Source organism: Stegodyphus dumicola, chromosome 2 (genome assembly GCF_044657685.1).
Source record: "Stegodyphus dumicola isolate Sdum_Otavi_A_Nest chromosome 2, ASM4465768v1".
In the NCBI taxonomy this organism is placed as follows: domain Eukaryota; kingdom Metazoa; phylum Arthropoda; class Arachnida; order Araneae; family Eresidae; genus Stegodyphus; species Stegodyphus dumicola.
In genome coordinates, this window is record NC_140769.1 from 282,874,108 (window position 1) to 282,891,610 (window position 17,503).

The 17,503-nt window shown below is 33.9% G+C and overlaps 1 long non-coding RNA gene across 1 annotated transcript; it reads right to left on the reverse strand.

The window, feature by feature from the left end:
• Positions 1–9,055: 9,055 nt before the first annotated feature.
• Positions 9,056–12,443, reverse strand: LOC146998991 (uncharacterized). Its single transcript, XR_015039373.1, has 3 exons — positions 12,276–12,443; positions 11,964–12,029; positions 9,056–9,176 (listed from the first exon to the last, which is right to left on the reverse strand). It is a non-coding gene; the product is annotated as an uncharacterized LOC146998991 (long non-coding RNA).
• Between the last annotated feature and the right edge of the window lie 5,060 nt (positions 12,444–17,503).

Here is a 17,503-nt window from a genome sequence, read left to right on the forward strand (position 1 = left end):
ATAAGGCTTTAAGTGTTGCCATACATTTTTTTATATTCACTATATTATTTCTTTATAAACTAACCGCTTGCGCGGCCAGTAGCTATCATAAAAAAGTATATGATGATTTTAATGAGTTCAACTACTGTCTTTTCATAAAAACGTTGAATATTTCTAATTAGATATCTTATGATTTTAATGCATTTTTTGAAGTCAATGTTATTAAAAAGTAGAAAAAATATTCATTATTATAAATTTTACTGAAGTTAATGTTCTTGCAATTAAATCGCTTATTTTTTTTAAAGACGTTTCGTGTTAAATTTGAGAATTAAATATTAGGCTTTACTGAATGGCAACAGTCTGGCATGTAGAGGATAAAAGCATCTTACTTCCGGCAGTGGCAATACATTGCTTATAAATAGCCGAGTTTGTCATTCAAAATTGAAAGATCTTACATTTTACCTTACAATCTTACATTTTTACGAATGGCAACAGTCTCGCGAGCTGGGCATAAAAATGTTTTGTTTCGAACAGTGCTGCCACTGCTCGTTTTCAGTTCGTTTTTCTTAATCAAAAATTCATTAAATTTGTACAAGATATGAAATAAATAAGAACAATTTGGAAATTAAAAATTAAGGCTTCCAGATGTACACTGTACAAAAAACAAACAGAAAAAGGGCGACAGTTTTATATCTCCCGTTCTACAGGGCCGATTAACGAAATTCAAATTGAGTTTTCATGTCTCAGAAGCGGAACTGAGGATATGTATTAGATTTATATATAACATTTTTCTAATATAGGTATTTAGACACAAAATCGGCCTCTTTCTGAAAAGGCATGCCATTTTTTTTCCATATTTCAATTCTACGACACATATTATGCCTAGATATTAGATTTTTGTAAAATTTGGTGCGAAATTTAGGGAGAAATTCAAAAATTTAACTTGGCCCATTTTTCTCAGTTTGCGCCAAGAATAATTCATTTGGCGAACTTCTTAATTTATAGCAACTTATTTTCCTTTCCACTTTTTCAGTGTAGACGAGCTGGAAAAAAAAAAAAAAAAAAAGGCATCATTCATAATTTCAAATAATTTTAACAAAGTGCGTAAACCCCATTTGGCGTTATTATCGCTTATAACAAATATGCCAAATTTCAAAACTCACCAATATGTAAATTCAGATATCGTATATCTTTGGAAATTTCGAATAAAAACTCTAATTTATTGCAGGTGTGATATTATAAATTTGATAGGTTTCAATTCAAAATTTTTTTCGAAAAATTCATAAAACTTATTTAAAAATACAAATTTTAAAAAATAAATCATCAAAAATGGGCGAATTTATTGTGATAGGACTGTTTTAGTGGCTGTAGGTGTCGTCGTTTTTCCACATTGCGGAGAACAAACATACATATACAGATTCTTCATTATTTAATTTCTTTAAAAGTAATGCATGAAATTAACATATGATGGCAACAGTCTGAAAACCGATTCAGATAAAAAAGTTCGTTTCGTGCCTAATATACTTTGCTCAAAATTTCAAATTTAGAATAAATTGAAATAAAATTTAAAAAACCTGAAAGGTTTCAGATTTTAAATTACGTCCAAAGGGGCGCTTTTTTAATATTTTGTAAGATGAGCCTGTCTTTATAACTTCCGATACACAGTTCGTGCCCTGGAGATAAGAATGTTTTTTTCTGTACAACGTTGCCATGGCTCGCTTTGAAATCCTGAAGTTTGTTAATCAAAAATTCGCGAATATTGGCAGGAGGATTTCGTTATTCAGAATTGATGGCTCTTGGTAACTTTGTTTTATCGCAATGCGAGAAACATACATACATTTATACAGATTCTTCAGTATTTATTTTCTTTAAATATAATACAGGGCGATAATATTAGGTGGCAACAATTTGAAAAGTGAAATAACGCTTGTAGTGAATCAACGCAAAGCGAAACTGATAGTCCTTCTGGGCAAATTTTCCCTTTGAACTTAAAAAATCTAGAGATTATAGTTTAGAATAAAACAACTTGATGGTTAAAGCTTTGAATTAATTTCCACTTCATTTAAAACACTGTTTAATGACTAACGAAATACTGAATCGTAATTTGCATTTTGTGTGAAGCAATATTTACACTGCCAGTGATAGAAAGCAATATAACAGAAGCAATATTTACACTACAGCACCAAAGTGTTTCGTATTTTTGCCAACAGATGGCAGTAGTAGCTCATCGGAGATTAAAATATCATAGACTTTTTTCCCGCAACAAACGCAAACATGATATATTTCTGATATATTATTTCCTATATCTACCAGCGAACGGAAACAATATGCATGCAAAAAACTGCCGAAATTTAATTTGAAACTTCAGAAGCTTCTGCATCATAAAGTCTTTGTTGAGCTGCATCAACAGTACATAAATTACACAAAGACATTTTGAGTTCACTAAATTGTGAACTATGTTTAAGGTGAGATGCACTGCTTTCACGTATTTTCAAAATGTGGGTTAAGAGCGTTTAATACCCCTTTCTCATGTCGATTTTTAATAACAGATGGTGCTACGAACGTTGAGCGCTAAAGACTCAAATCTGTAAGACTACCTACAGCCCGGTTACTATGGCAACGACGCTTCCCTTTCTTTGTACTCGTTTGGCGGGAAAGTGAGTAAGCCATAAAACACTTAAACACATCCCCTCAGTTGAACAAAAGGACCTGCTGTCATTTCTTCCGTCTGTGACTCAGACTGCAGGGTATGTTTTGAACAGGAATAGAACTTTTTCACTTTTGTGTTGAATGAAAGATATCTATGAGATACGTGCAGCAGTCGCTATTTCTTTTCGCAAAATTTGTTCATCACGCTTTTCAATGTTGCGTAATGTTTCATAATTTGCCGTTATTCTGCGGAAGAAAACAGTTTTTAAAAATAACTAGATTTTTAAGCATTTCGGTAATTTCATCGCGACATAAAAATTATATGTAAATGAATTTATACTTGATGATATGTGTATACATATATAGCATGCACATCATATTCTATTTGCTTATCCATCCATAATATTCCATAAATATGTGTTAGCACTTTCCAAAGCTTTATATATATTTTTTACTTGTATTATAAAATCGTATAACACTCCTAACTATTATTTTTTTTTATTTCAAAAGTGGATAAATCATTATCAAATTTTTCTAGTACACGGCACATTATCTGAGATCCGCTTTGAATGAAAACTACATAAAGTGTTATAATGAACAATCAGTTTCAAGATTTCACTTGATACTGAAATGCATAAAATCAAATTGCGTTTCTATGTTTCAGGTTTATAAAATACAGCTGATAATTGAAGGGGTAAAGTACAAGCTGATAATACATGATAAGGGGGAAGAAATTCTAAATTAGAAAATTGAATATTATATTTTACTAAAGTAAAATGATACATATTATAGATACATCCTAAAAAACGGTAATATTTATATATATATATATATATATTGTATATCGTATATATATATATTATATATTTATATGTATATGTACTCTTTTCCGGATGCAACTGTAATTACGTACTGAGCTGGTTTATCATCTTCCTGTAGCGACGCATTTGGATTTGCTGTGAATGAATTTGTTTCATTGAACAGGAACAAATAGGAAACAGAATATTGAAAATTGAATTTGTTTTAAGCATTAGTAATTTATATATGTTAGATTGACTAAAAAGAGTATATTCATGCATAACGTATAAATAAGCGAAGTGAATACTTTTTGGCAATCATCTTTCTAGGATGATCATTTTTGAAAATAACCAGTACTGTTGATAACATAAACACCGGTACGATCTATCTGCCTAAGGAAAAGGATGCCTTCGTGGAAGACTTTCTAAGGAGAATTGACTCCTGTGCACGTTACACAGGGTAAAACCACGAAAGCGCAGCCAGTCGGACCGAGCTACTGGTGTTCAGCTACTTTACTGCTTCGGGCCTCATTTCAGAGCGGATTCGCTATATATAAAACAGAGCAATGTGCTGTTACCGTATTTAGCAGCCTGCCTTTTTCCTTGACCTACCATAAAAAAATAAAATAGCAAAATTATAACAGCGTTTCTAAAAAGATGCTTTGCTATATTCTCATTAAATCTTTATCATTTTGCGCTACTAAAAACGAAGTACGATTATTTCAAATTCAAAATTTTATAACATTACTTTACAGAAAGTGATCTCATGTCTTCTAAAACTGAAACCCCACATCTGTTTCTATCCAAGCGGCTTACTTTCTAGACAAAGTAATTTCAGTGTAACGTACGTTCAGTTTTATCTAACTTTGAACGAAAAAAAAAAAAAACTAAACTATGTACATAACAGGCAAAGATATTAACAGCACATAAATTTACTCAATTATATTGGATTACCAGAGGAGAAAAAAATAATCCGATGAGATAATTCTCTGAGAATTCATAAACGCTAAATTAAGAATAAATTTTATAAAATGTTTGCTAATGAATACATGTATTTGCATAGTAAGTTTCCTTTTTTTAAAATTTTTCCATCTTTATCACGTTTATCAGAGTGTCGTATTTAACTTCACAATTATGCTCCGAAATTTCATTGCTGTAGATTGGATGATTACCAATATATAATCCTACTAGTAACCAGAGCCAGTATTAGAGGTTTTTGCTGCTCACTACAATATCTGGGGCTCTTACTTCTACCACGCGCCGCCAGTGGCTGAGTGGTTAAGAATATTGATTACTGGAAGTTAGACCTGGTTTCGGTTCGATCCCAGGCGAACCAGCTGGCTGCATGGTTTGTTTTTCTGTTGCGCAACATGAATACGAGCCAGTTTCCTTCAGCAATTAGGCTCACCCGCGCCCAAGCGGTTAAATCGCTGAACACTGGTAGTTCCGACCTGGGTTCGAATCAAGGCGAACGGGCTGGCTACATGGGCGTTTTCATAATCTTCCCCGTGTGTAACGTGTATGGGGAGCTTTGCTATAAACTAAATTAAGCCTTCAGAAACTTCCTCCACGAAGGCATCTGCTATCTGCCACCTCGTGGCTTTGCTATATTCAAACAGCCTAACCCAATTCTAGCACTCAGTTCCTCTCTAAATTCTAGCGGGCGAGCGCTAAAGTCGCCTATTACTGGTAGTTCAACTTCGGCACATTATCTGAGTTCAGCTTTGAATGAAAACAACATAAAGTGTTATAATGAACGATTAGTTTAAAGATTTCACTTGATACTGAAATGCATAAAATCAAATTGCGTTTCTACATATCAGATTTATAAAGTACAGCTGATAATTGTAGGAATATCAGGTTCATAAAGTACAGCTGATAAATACATAAGTGGGAAGGAATTCATAAATTACAGAATTTAATGGTTGTAACGAAAATTTTAAACACGAACGTTTTTCATAAAGTTAGGGAAAAAAAAAAAAAAGCAGTCAGTACCTTTAGTGCGGGTAGTAATCACTACCAAAAATCTATGCTTTTCTGTTTTGGTAGTTTTTCAAAACCTTCGGCCCGGAAACTTGGTGGCCCGAGTCCAAACACAGGTCAACCTCATTTCGATGTCTTGTGCAGAAGTGAAGATAGGACCAGCAAGATGTAGCTGCAAGTGTAAAAAAAGGTAGAAGTCCGAACGTGCGATGTCGGGGTTATATGGTGGATGTGGTGAAAGATCCCTTTCGAGTCCGTACAGATGCCAGCCGGTGAATGCAGACACGTATGGTATTATCTTGATGGAACGTTACCTTTCTGCGCCGGAACTCAATTCGACTCTTTTCCTTGTTAGCAGCGTCAACATGCACTAGCATCTCGTCGTATTCTTTACTGTCAAGGGTTTTACCTTTTTCCATATACTATTTGTGATTAATACCACGGCAATCCCACCAAATACAAAAGAATGATCTTTTTGTTAGTCAAATTGCGCTTTACGATGCTGCCAACGGACTCACGGGCGCAGATCAACTAAATTTTTGGCCTATGTTGTTAAAATAAATTTATTTTTCAACACAAGTGACTATCTGGTCCAGAACTTTAATTTTGCGTTGATATTCGAGAAGAATAGTACAGGCTCGAACACGTCTGACCTTATCTGCTTGAGTCAGCTCATGCGGCGCACAGCTGACGTTTATGTGATGCATAGTGCGACTAATGGAGAGATTCATTTTTATGGGGCCCACCAGCGGCCGAGCGGTAAAGTCGCTGAACACTGGTAGTTCGGTCCGAGGTTCGAATTCCGCGAACGGGCTGGCTGCATGGGAGTTTTCGTGGTTTTCCCCTTGAGTAACGTGTATACGAGCCAGTTTCCCTTAGAAAGCCCTCCTTCCCCTTAGGCAGATAGCCCTAGTGTGCTTTGCCATAATTAAATACACCAACACCAACCATTTTTATGGATAATACCACGGCAATCTCACCAGATCCAAAGCATGATCTTTTCGTTAGTCAAACTACGCTTTGCGACGCTGCCGACAGGCTCACCGGGCGCAGACCAGCTCCCTTTTCGACCTGTATTGTTTGTGTAAACTTGTCTAACTTTGAACGAAAAAAAAAACTATGCATATAACACGCAAAGATATTACAGAACATAAATTTACTCAATTTTATTGGATTACCAGAGGAAGAAAAAATACTCAGATAACTCTCTTAGAATTTAAACGCTAAATTAAGAATAAATTTTATAAAATGTTTACTAATAAATACAAGTATTTTAAATAATAAATTTTTCCATCTCTACATATACCACGTTTATCGGAGTGTCGCATTTGACTTTGCAATTAAGCTCCGAAATTTCCTTGCTGTAGATTGCATGATTACCAATATACTTACAATCCTAGTAGTAACCAGGGCCACTATTAGGGATTTTTGCTACTCACTACATTATCTGTGGCTCCTACCACACGCCACCAGTGGCCGAGTGGTTAAGACTACTGAATACTGGAAGTTCGAACTGGTTTGTGTTCGATGCCAGACAAATCAGCTGGTTGCATTGTTTGTTTTCACCGTGTGTAACATGAATACAAGCCAGTTCCCTTCAACAATTAGGCCCTCCCGCGGTAGAGGAATTAAATCGCTGAACACCGGTAGTTCCGACCTGGATTCGAATCAAGGTTAACGGGCCGGCTGCATAGACGTTTTCATAATTTTCTCCATGTGTAACGTGTATGGGAAGCCAATTTCTCTAAGAAAGTTCAACATGAAGGCATCCTACTGTGCTTTGCCATAATAACCTAATCTAAGCCTTCAGAAAATTCCTCCACGAAAGCCTTCCATCTTAAGAAGGTAACCCTCGTGGCTTTGCTACATTCAAAGAGCCTAACGCAATTCTAACAATCAGTTCCTCCCTAAATTCTAGCAAGCGAGCCGCCGAACACTGGTAGTTCATCCGGAGTTCAAGCCTCGATGAACGAGTTGGATGCATGACCGATTTTGGTGTTTTCCAAATTCACCTGCTTTGGCGTAATCAAACTCTAATTCTAAACAAACTGACGTTCGGTTCGGCTGCAACGGCTCTAGCGCAATGTTCCAAATTATAATTACAGCTCAACAAATAAATGTCTGGCGTATACATTCCAATAATCTAAGTAAAAAAAAAGGGGGGGCTTTTTAATTTCTTCCTCAACCAAGCATGCATGCACATAAAGCAAATAAAGAAAAACTTATGGAGTGCAATAGGCTTCTAATCCATAACATATTTAGTTAGTGATCGCCATAATTGGGAGCTATAAATACGCTATATTGACGGGAAGGAGAAAATTTTACTTCCTGAGTGAGCTAATTCAGAACTAGTGTTATTTCATCTGTCATCTTAAATTTAAGATGCCTAGTTACGTGACTAACAAAAACCTAGTATTTATATGAAGCTTGATAAAAATCAAAGTTTTGAAGACGGTATATGGGATCACGTTCGGTTGATTACCATTATGATCAGCAAATAACAGCAATTTACTGATGTCTTTCTTATCTTTATATTCAGATGTAGTTTTCAGGGCAACTAGAGAAAATTTATTAATTACTTTTATTATTTTTGATACTTTATACGTACGAAGATACATACTTGTAGGAAGAGAGATCTAACTATTATATTCGAACAAATAAAAATAAATCGTGACGTGAAGACCCTAGAGATACGGCTTCTGATTGCTATTCAAATTTTTCCGTATTAGTAGCGATATAATCGAATAATCTTTCAAAGATTATTGTTTACCGATTTTAGGTAACAACTAGAAAACATTTTTTCGAACTCATCCTCAAACAAGTTTGCTATTGGTAACGAATACTGCTGTATCATGAATCAGGTACGGCGCTATGCATTTTGCTGACTTTGTATGCAATAAATTCTGTTGTCAAGTGCCCTTCCCCCAAAATTCTAAAATTTTATTGCTTGATGCTTCGCTGAATTTTACAATTTTGCTGTACCTAAATTCTGCCGTACCGGCAGTGTTCATGATTTCAAATCCCCCCCCTCCCCGAGATTTACTGTGTTATCTGAAAAACAGCTCACAAGTTGCTAAAAATAGCTATAAAACTGGTTCCACAGCTTTTAGCAACGGCCTCCCGTTGTGCGTTGTGGAAACTCAGCTTTTGAAAGAAAAGGAAGGGGAATAATTTCTCCCTGACTACAGTATAGATCAGTTCCGTGACTTTGTTTGAGCTACTGCAAAATGTTCTGAAGTAAACTTTTTTCTGTTTCGGCAACATTCATCTTGAGAATTCAACACCTGTTCATTAGCCCTTAGTAATTGACAGAAATGCTTTTAGAAAGTAGTGGGTTCATTGATACCAACAAAATGGTTGGTATCAATGAACTGGGGATACGTTAGTTTCAGTTGTTGAGTTCAAATGAACCTTTCAAATACCAAAATAGTCCCTTTGCATAATCGAAAGGATTTCATCTGAGAATAATTTTTCTACTTAAAAATGAGTTTTGCAGTACTTTTTAAATACTACTTGTATTTTTATTTTCGAAAATTTTCATAAATATTGTAATTAATTATTTCCAATTTTAATAACTCGCAGAAAAAACACAATTTTCAAGAAATTTTTTTATTATGGTTATTCAAACTTATACTAATATACAGCATCTTTTATATTCCTTATACATTTGACACTGCATGCTTCAACCTGCATGTAAGTTTCTCTTCCTTAGTAACTCCTTACCCAGAGACATCTCAATGAAAGCCAAATCATGCACAAAATTTACACCTGAAAAAAAAAAAAAAAAAAAGATAAAATATTTTTAACACCATATTCTCGAAAACAGAGTACATCACATACCCCCCCCCTCCAAAAAAAAAGAGAAATTACAAGAAATACAAATTTCTAACAGAAAAATGCATTTTCAAACAGCTGAAATTGTTTCACAAATTAATAATGCAGATAGCAAATGTAACATATGGCACTATTGCCACTCAGTGTAATCTCTGCATATCCTAAATTCTGCTGGCTGATGTCTTCGTAAGTTCTGAACATTTTTTCGCCTCTAAATTCTGCTGCTCAGTGCCCTCTGCTAAATTATAAAATTTTGCTATGCACTATTATCTAAATTCTAAATATTTTGACTACCACTGGTTGCACAGGCCCTGATCAAAGCAAAGAGGCAAGATGCTACTTGCTATTGATAAACTGCCTTATAAATACCACAGATCTAAATAAATATCAGTTTTATTTCCAAAACAGAATTATCTCACAGCTAAAGCATTGCCTTTGCAGAAAATCTTCTAAATGGAAATAGAATTGCATCCACATTACATGTGCAGAATCCCAATAATTCATTATAAACATAGTTCCAAACCATAGTTAGGCTTAGAACCCACAACAGTATTCTTCTTGGAAGTCTTCCTAAGCAAATGGTAGTATATTCAGGGAACATGTGGGCAAAATCATGACAGTATATCACAAGCCTAATTCTTGACCATACATACTAGAAAGATCACAGAAATTCCTCAGGGGAAGCTAGATTCATATAACAAAATTTCATGCAACATATGGCATATGGGAAAAAGCAAGGCACATTATAATCACTAGCATAGTTTATACCCAAATGAGTTGCAGATGGTGCACTATGTGCTCACAGCTGATTATCACTAATGCAGATATATATCTACTAATATTTAAAAGATGATGTCAGATCAGAATTGCATGAGAAATAAATCAAAAAACATCAATCAGATGCAGGAAATTGGTTTCAATCTGAAACAGCAGATGGATAATTGAAAAGGTTAGTAGAATTACTTTTTTTGCAGAAGCAGTATCTTCACAGAGGATATCCTAAGAGAAAACTAATATACACATCACACTTGATTTATACCATAGTACCACAGCATAAGAATAAGTTAGACCCTTTATACTCCAGTCTTTCAACAGAAGTAGTGATTTTGAGATCTTCCTCATAGAAATGGCTGGCATTCATGTTACATAGGAGTAAAACCACAATACTTCACTGCAAGCGCAGTTTACAGCAATAAATGAAAAGAAAGGTCTTCAGAGATGTCACTGAGAAGCCAAATGGCTAAAGGGCAAATTCAAGTTAGAATTTTCAATAATTAATGTTGGCCAGATTAATTTGGAATAATTCTGCCTTCATATGTTTATTCACCTCACCAAACTCTTTATTATTAAACAATATTTACAAAATATATGTAGTTTATAACAAAAATTCTACAAATTCAAATACAGAGATTTCAAAATACAATATTTGTACTGGTACAATAAAGCTAAAAAATACTTATTCACACCCAGAAAACTCAAATATACAATTGTTATTCAGAAGAAATGCAGTAAACAAAAAAATAAACAAGAGACTTATAAAAGATAAATACAGTCAAAAGTCGTTAATTCGGACATAATCCGGAATGATCTATAATCCAGACCTCAAAGCTAAAATCTTTCTGCGCATGCGCCGCGTTGATGCACGCGCATAGGCGTTCACGCGTGTGCTCAAGACCTTTACGACTGCGCATATGCATCTGTGCCGTTGTATAAATGTCATAATTCCCAACTAACAACGCTTCGTAGTCAGACCTTGCTGTGTCACAAAAACTAGTTTGGGCATTAAGCTTGAAGTTTTCAACTTTGTGCCGACTTGATATAAGAGTCGGCCAATCAGAGCATATACATGAAACTTATTGAGAGAGAAAGCTGTAGACACATACATGCATGCACAAATTTAGCTTCTCTAATTGGCTATGGCTTAGACCCTCTCTCGCAGGTGTGAATGGAACTCCCACATTTTATGCCTTATGATTATGCGTCTATGACATTTATACCATCATCTGAACAGAGCCTTAGGATGGCATACTAAGAAGATGCAATGTCTTGTGGGGATAAGCAATTTATACTCCTAAGCCTAAAACAAAACTTGGGGGAAAAAAAGATCACATGACTTAAATTTGTTGTCTAATTGCTCTAACTTGAGGCACATTACGAGAGGAAAGCAAAGATAGTAATCAGAATTATTTAAAAAATTTTATCCTTATATTTTTCTTAAAAATTCTGTAAAATAATAAAATTTTTGGCTTTCCTCAAATAAATATATATGGAAAAAATAATAGCCACATAATCACAGATTTCATTTTGTTATATTTTATTAACAAAATTTAAATTATTAAAAATCTCTTTCATGAAGGGAACATAAAACATCATGAAAACAATGAAAAAGAAGCAATATTTAAAAAAGATAGTAGGCTTATTGATGAGGCTCCCATCAAAAGAATCGAACCCCAAAATATTTTCATTTGCTTCAGTGTCCCGTCTGAAAATTTCACTGATTTCAATGAATATATTTAAAAAAAAATCTTTTATTTTCAAGTTCTTTCATGCAAAACGTCCAAATTTGGTACAAATCAAATTCATCCCCTTCTTTTTGATAGCTACAATATTATATTTAACAGTTTTAATAGCTATCAGTATGTAAACAACATAATGTAACACCATAAAAGAAAAACATAAATGATGACATTTTAATTTTGGCATAGAGAAATACATATTTACCCCAAAAGAGAGCTTGTATTTCTACCTTCTACGTCAGAGTCAATAACTGAAATGTCCAGATCAGAACTGAGAAGAAAAGAACCATAATTAGTTTAATTAAGATACAATAACATGCTGACCAAGTATTAATTTAGAAGTCAAGCAACAAAAATCAGCATCATATTTCGAAATATTCACTATTTGAAAATATAACGCTGATTTTGGTTGCTTGACTTCTAAATTAATACATAATTAGTTAACCATAATTAAGTAACTGTAAGAGTTTCAATATCATGCACAGCTAATATCTATTTTTGAAATAAACCAACTTACCTCAAGAAAGCCTGGTTTGTCTTAGGAACATTAGCTGTAACTTCTGGCGTAGAAAAGTCAAATTTTTCACTTCCAGACCTAAGAATGAAAGAAATAAACTGCTATAACATAATTAAAAAAAACATGAATAAATAAATAACACATAACAAATTTAAGCATTAAGCTATGTATGACTACCACCCATCTCAGACAGTGCGACAGATATTGCTGTATACTGTTTCGCCATACCTTGTGTAGCTATTATATCATGCTGTAAACCGCAGTTTAGAAAAATTACAAAATGTGTTATTTATATCTATCTAAAATGGTACATTACTACATGATTTGTAAGAATAAATTAGAGGGCTCTGCGAATGAAATTCCTTCCAATTAAAAAATGTAGGAATAAAGAAAATGGGTTGATCTTTACATTACGGTAACTGGTAGTTTGGCGACATTTTGGAGGCGATAAAGGTTACTACCTGGGACTTTGGTAATAATGTGAGCAGTACTGAGTTCCGATTACGCATTATTTTGTGTGGGGGAAATGAGAGATCATGGGATATGTCATGTGATATTAATGGACGAATTATGGTTCTTTAATCGGAAAAGGGGGGAAATCGGGAAAAAATCTGGAAATTTTGTATTTGGCTTTATTCTGTGTTGTGTGAAATAGTGTTTGTGAATTTTTGGATCCCATGGCCGTAAGTAAAGTGAATTCGAAATGGGTATTTAGTGGTATTGAAAAGGATAGTAAGAAATGTTTTTTAAGGTTGTGTGAGAGAGAAATAAACATGTTTTATTATGTTATTTATTTTACCTGGTATCTTGCTTTGAAAGATAAGTATGATTTTAAAGATTCTGAAAGAGAATGAAGAAAAGTGTATCCGCCACGTAATGAAGATTCTGAAGGAGATTAGGTAAGTTAGTATTTTTAATTATTTTTATGCATTGTTGGAAATGTAAGGTGGAAAGGAATTTGGTATTATTGGGAAAATTGTTATTAGCAATGATTTAGTTTAAAGTAATTAGGATTGTAAGGTAATTTTTATTAATTGAATGTATGTGCTCATGTATATTTTAAGTGGTGTTTTTGAATTTAATTATATTTTAATATGATATGATTATATGATAGTTATTTTGTGAATTTTATACTTGTAGGAATTTGGTGTATGTTTAAGGTGAAATAAATGTGCATGGAAATAATTTAAATATTTGATAATAAATATTTGTAATGCTTCATGTATGAATTCGTTGGTGACGTGTATAATGTAATAGATGATTTAGAGGTAAAAGTTTTTGGATATTTTATTTATTTTATATGTGGAAATGTTCATATTTGTAAAGGGTAAATACTTTTTCGCGATCATGTAATTTCATATATGTTCTTTTTACCGGGTTTAAAGATTGAGAACATTGTCATGTATTTTCGTGAAATTTTTTTAATTTATGAGAAAAAAGCAGTGTACATGGATATAGTGAAGAGTGTGCGCAATGCCATTTTTGTGCAATTCTGGGATGTTTTTTTAAGTAAAAATAAGTCGGCGTGTACATGGTTTATGTGTATGTGTTATTTTGAAAAATGCGTGTACTTTTTCCCAATTTGCAGTGAATATTTGTCATGATTAAGCAGTTTTGTTTGATAAAATTTCTAGCATAAGTGTAATTCGGCTAGTAGATTGTTGGAAGAAGTGTTCAGTAGATAAGAAGAAAAGAAACATGTCTTTACTTCGTGAAGACAAAATGGCGGCGGGGGAAAAAAATAGAGGGTTGCTGTAGGGGAGTTAGTCGCCAAATTTTCGCCAAAAAATCGCCAAGTTACCGTAATGTAAAGATCAAGATAATGTAACACGAGGTAGTCGATATTTCTCACCTTTCGAAAACATCCGCTTGTTCGGAATCTTCCACATCTCGGGAATTTAATTTCATATTTTTTTCTTGAGCTTGACGCTTTCGTTGAATTCTGGATCTCTTATTAACACCAGGATGTTTTTTCGGTCGTCCTTGATATTTTCGCATATTTTTGCTAACTGACCACAGTACAAATAAATGTAAACAAACCGAGTGCGGAATAGCAATGCAATAGGGTTGCCGTAAACGTCATTCCGCTGACAGCTGACACTGTTTAGTGAAAACTGTGTATAAAGGAATATATGAAACGCTTCTAAATATTATTTAGAAAAAAATATGATTTATAACTGATATCAAAATCAATTACGGGTTTTCATCCGCAGAGAACCCGTTGGCGCTTCGGGAAAGAACCCGTTGGCGCCGTTGCATTTTTACTCGCCAAGCTCGCGGTTCATCGACGATGAGCCGAGCCGCAAACGTCATATTTTGTAAACGTGATTTTTAGTGCATTTAAATTCAAGTTAGCAGACAAAACAATATATTAAGCATATGGTAGTAAAAATTCACAGATAATAAGCATGTAGATGTAAAACTAACTGGTTAAACGTGATATACTAAATAAATTTGTATTAAATTCAAGTTAGCACAGAAAAGAATATATTAAGCATAAGACAATATATAAGCATTTATAACGGAAATAAGAATTCATTTGAAAAATATAAATTAGTATTAATGTACTGAAATTAACCGGTTAAACGTGATAAACGAAAAAATGATTTTTGTTGTTTGACTTCTGAATCAGAATATATTATCTTGTTAAAATTTTAAGCCAGAAAATTGATTTATTCTCATAATTTTAGATGACAATAACCAATAATAAAAATAAAAGCATTACTTAGTTATTTAAATTGCTGGTTCTTAGAGCTGTTAATAATTCAGAACACAACGTGAACAGCCGTGTTACAAATTAGCATTCACCCCTCCCGCCGTATTTTCTTCCTTTCATCCCGAACCAAGAACCGGCATCTATCTACGAAAATATTTCTATCTATTCGTTGTTAAAAAATTCAGAAAAATAATAATAAATAAGAGAAGACTAATATAAATCTGCAAATGCGAATAACGACAGTGATAATTCAACAAAATGAACGCAAGAGGAATGGTTGCAAACTTCGAACATGCGAATACGATAAATCCGCTGGGTTACCAGGTTTGAACTATTATCGCCAAAGTTGGCGATGTTTACATTTACCGGGTTCTCTCCGGAAGTGCTTCCTCAATTACTTCGTGAATTTTTGCAGAAATAAGATTGCAAAGCTAAATTTTAACTCGTAGCGCCATCTATTGATGGCTTTCCAAACTACACATTAAAATTACGTATTTCAAACTAATTTTTTTTAGATATAATATTTAAGTAAATTTCATTCCAAACCTGATTCTAACATTGTGATTCGAAAACTGACCTATTGCTTTATATTTCTGCCAAATTTCACGCAACATAGTTTCTTAATTAGCGATTCTGCGTGTAAACAAATTTTTAGTATTGTAATGCTGCTGTAGTAGACCACCTTAAATGTGCGTAATCATTACATCCATCCTTAATAAGCTGTGAATGCATCTCACTGAATAGTTTACATAGGAAGCAAAAAACTGCGTTTCGGGAATATGAATATACTAAATAATTTCTAAATACTTTTTCACCATTCGGTGATGTTCTATAGTAGAACGATTCTGAAAGCTTTCTTCCAGAATTTTCTCTCGGAAAATGTTTGGTTATCAAGCGAGGAGGGCCATTTTCAATTAAATAATCTCTAATTTTTATAAAAATTGCATCAGGCCAGGTAGCTGGATCGTTTAAATTCAAAGTCAAAATCTTCGTTTTAAGATATTATGTTATTACCCGGCGAATTTTCTATGTCAATATCTAAGTTTTCTATTGGTACAACTGGCCCTACGAGCGGCCGAGCGGTAAAGTCGCTGAACACTGGTAGTTCGGTCCGAGGTTCGAATCCTGCGAACGGGCTGGCCGCATAAGTGTTTTCGTGGTTTTCCCCATGTGTAACGTGTACACGAGCCAGTTTCCCTTAGAAAGTCCTTCACGAAAAGCATCCCTTCCCTTAGGCAGATAGCCCTCGAGGCTTTGCCGTAATTAAAATAACCTAACCTAACCTATTGGTACAACTCGTGGCTTCTTCTTGATCATATTCTCATGAATTTACATTTTGAGATAAATTTTCATTATGTAATTACAAACCAGATGTCGATGTTGACGGTCCTAGTTCAATTGCTTGACCGTCTAATCCAGGGGCGTAGCTAAGGTTTTAACGTCCGGGGACACCTACAGATTTTGTGCCCCTTTCTGTGTTCCGAGAATGGAAAACATTTCATTCTGAAATGTGTATTATTAATTTGGCGCCCCCTTGATGCTACACTCGGGGACGGATGTCCCCCCTTGCCCCACCCTAACTACACAACTCGTCTAATGCTATTGTGTTTCTAATCCTACTGTCTATTTAGAGATCCCGCCAATTTCTGATTAGCTTCCTCTCGTTGCAATTTCCTTTTTCGATTTTGTGCTCCAGATTTTTTCTTTTTATGAGAACATGTATCTAAAAAATATTTATTGCAGTTATCTCTCCTGAAAGTTTGTCACCGCTGTACTCATATATCCTATATACACTCATGAGCAAAACTGAAAGAATTTGCAAATTATGCCTACTTTTTACGAAACATTTTGAACAAAAGGCACTAATTATACCGACGAAGAATTACGCAAATATACGGAGTCCAATACGTAAGTGTACATGTGAGTGTCTGCGAAGATGTGAGAATATAAGGGTACGAGGGTTTAAAAGATAAGCTGAGTAGGACTAGACAATAAAATCCTTTCGAGTATTACTATAAATCCTGGCTTTCTGGTGGAGAAAAGGAAAAACTTATCTACATATCAATAGATTCGACGTTAAAAATCTATATTTAAGCAATAATTGCAAACATAGCTGAAATTTTAGTTGCAGGTTCCTGTAGAATATATGGAAATTTCTCACACGGATATACATATTTAAATTCCATTCAGAACAACGTATTTAAGTAAAAAATCTTTCTCAACAACGCACGTAGAAAAAAAAAAAAAAAAAAAAAACGTCGAAACAAATTAAATGCAGAATACGAAATGCGATTGTAGATAACATCAAGAGCTAGATTTCGCCAGTTTGTGTGAATAAAAAGGCAACCACACTTCTGTTACTAAATATAGGCAAGGGTAAGTGAACTCTGAAGAAAACATTAATGCTATTAATGAGTAAATTATATTCATTTTATGTTAGTTAAAATTACAATATTTTTTTTAAAAATTTTCTTTACGTGAAGTACCTAAAATACATTGATCTACTTTAAAT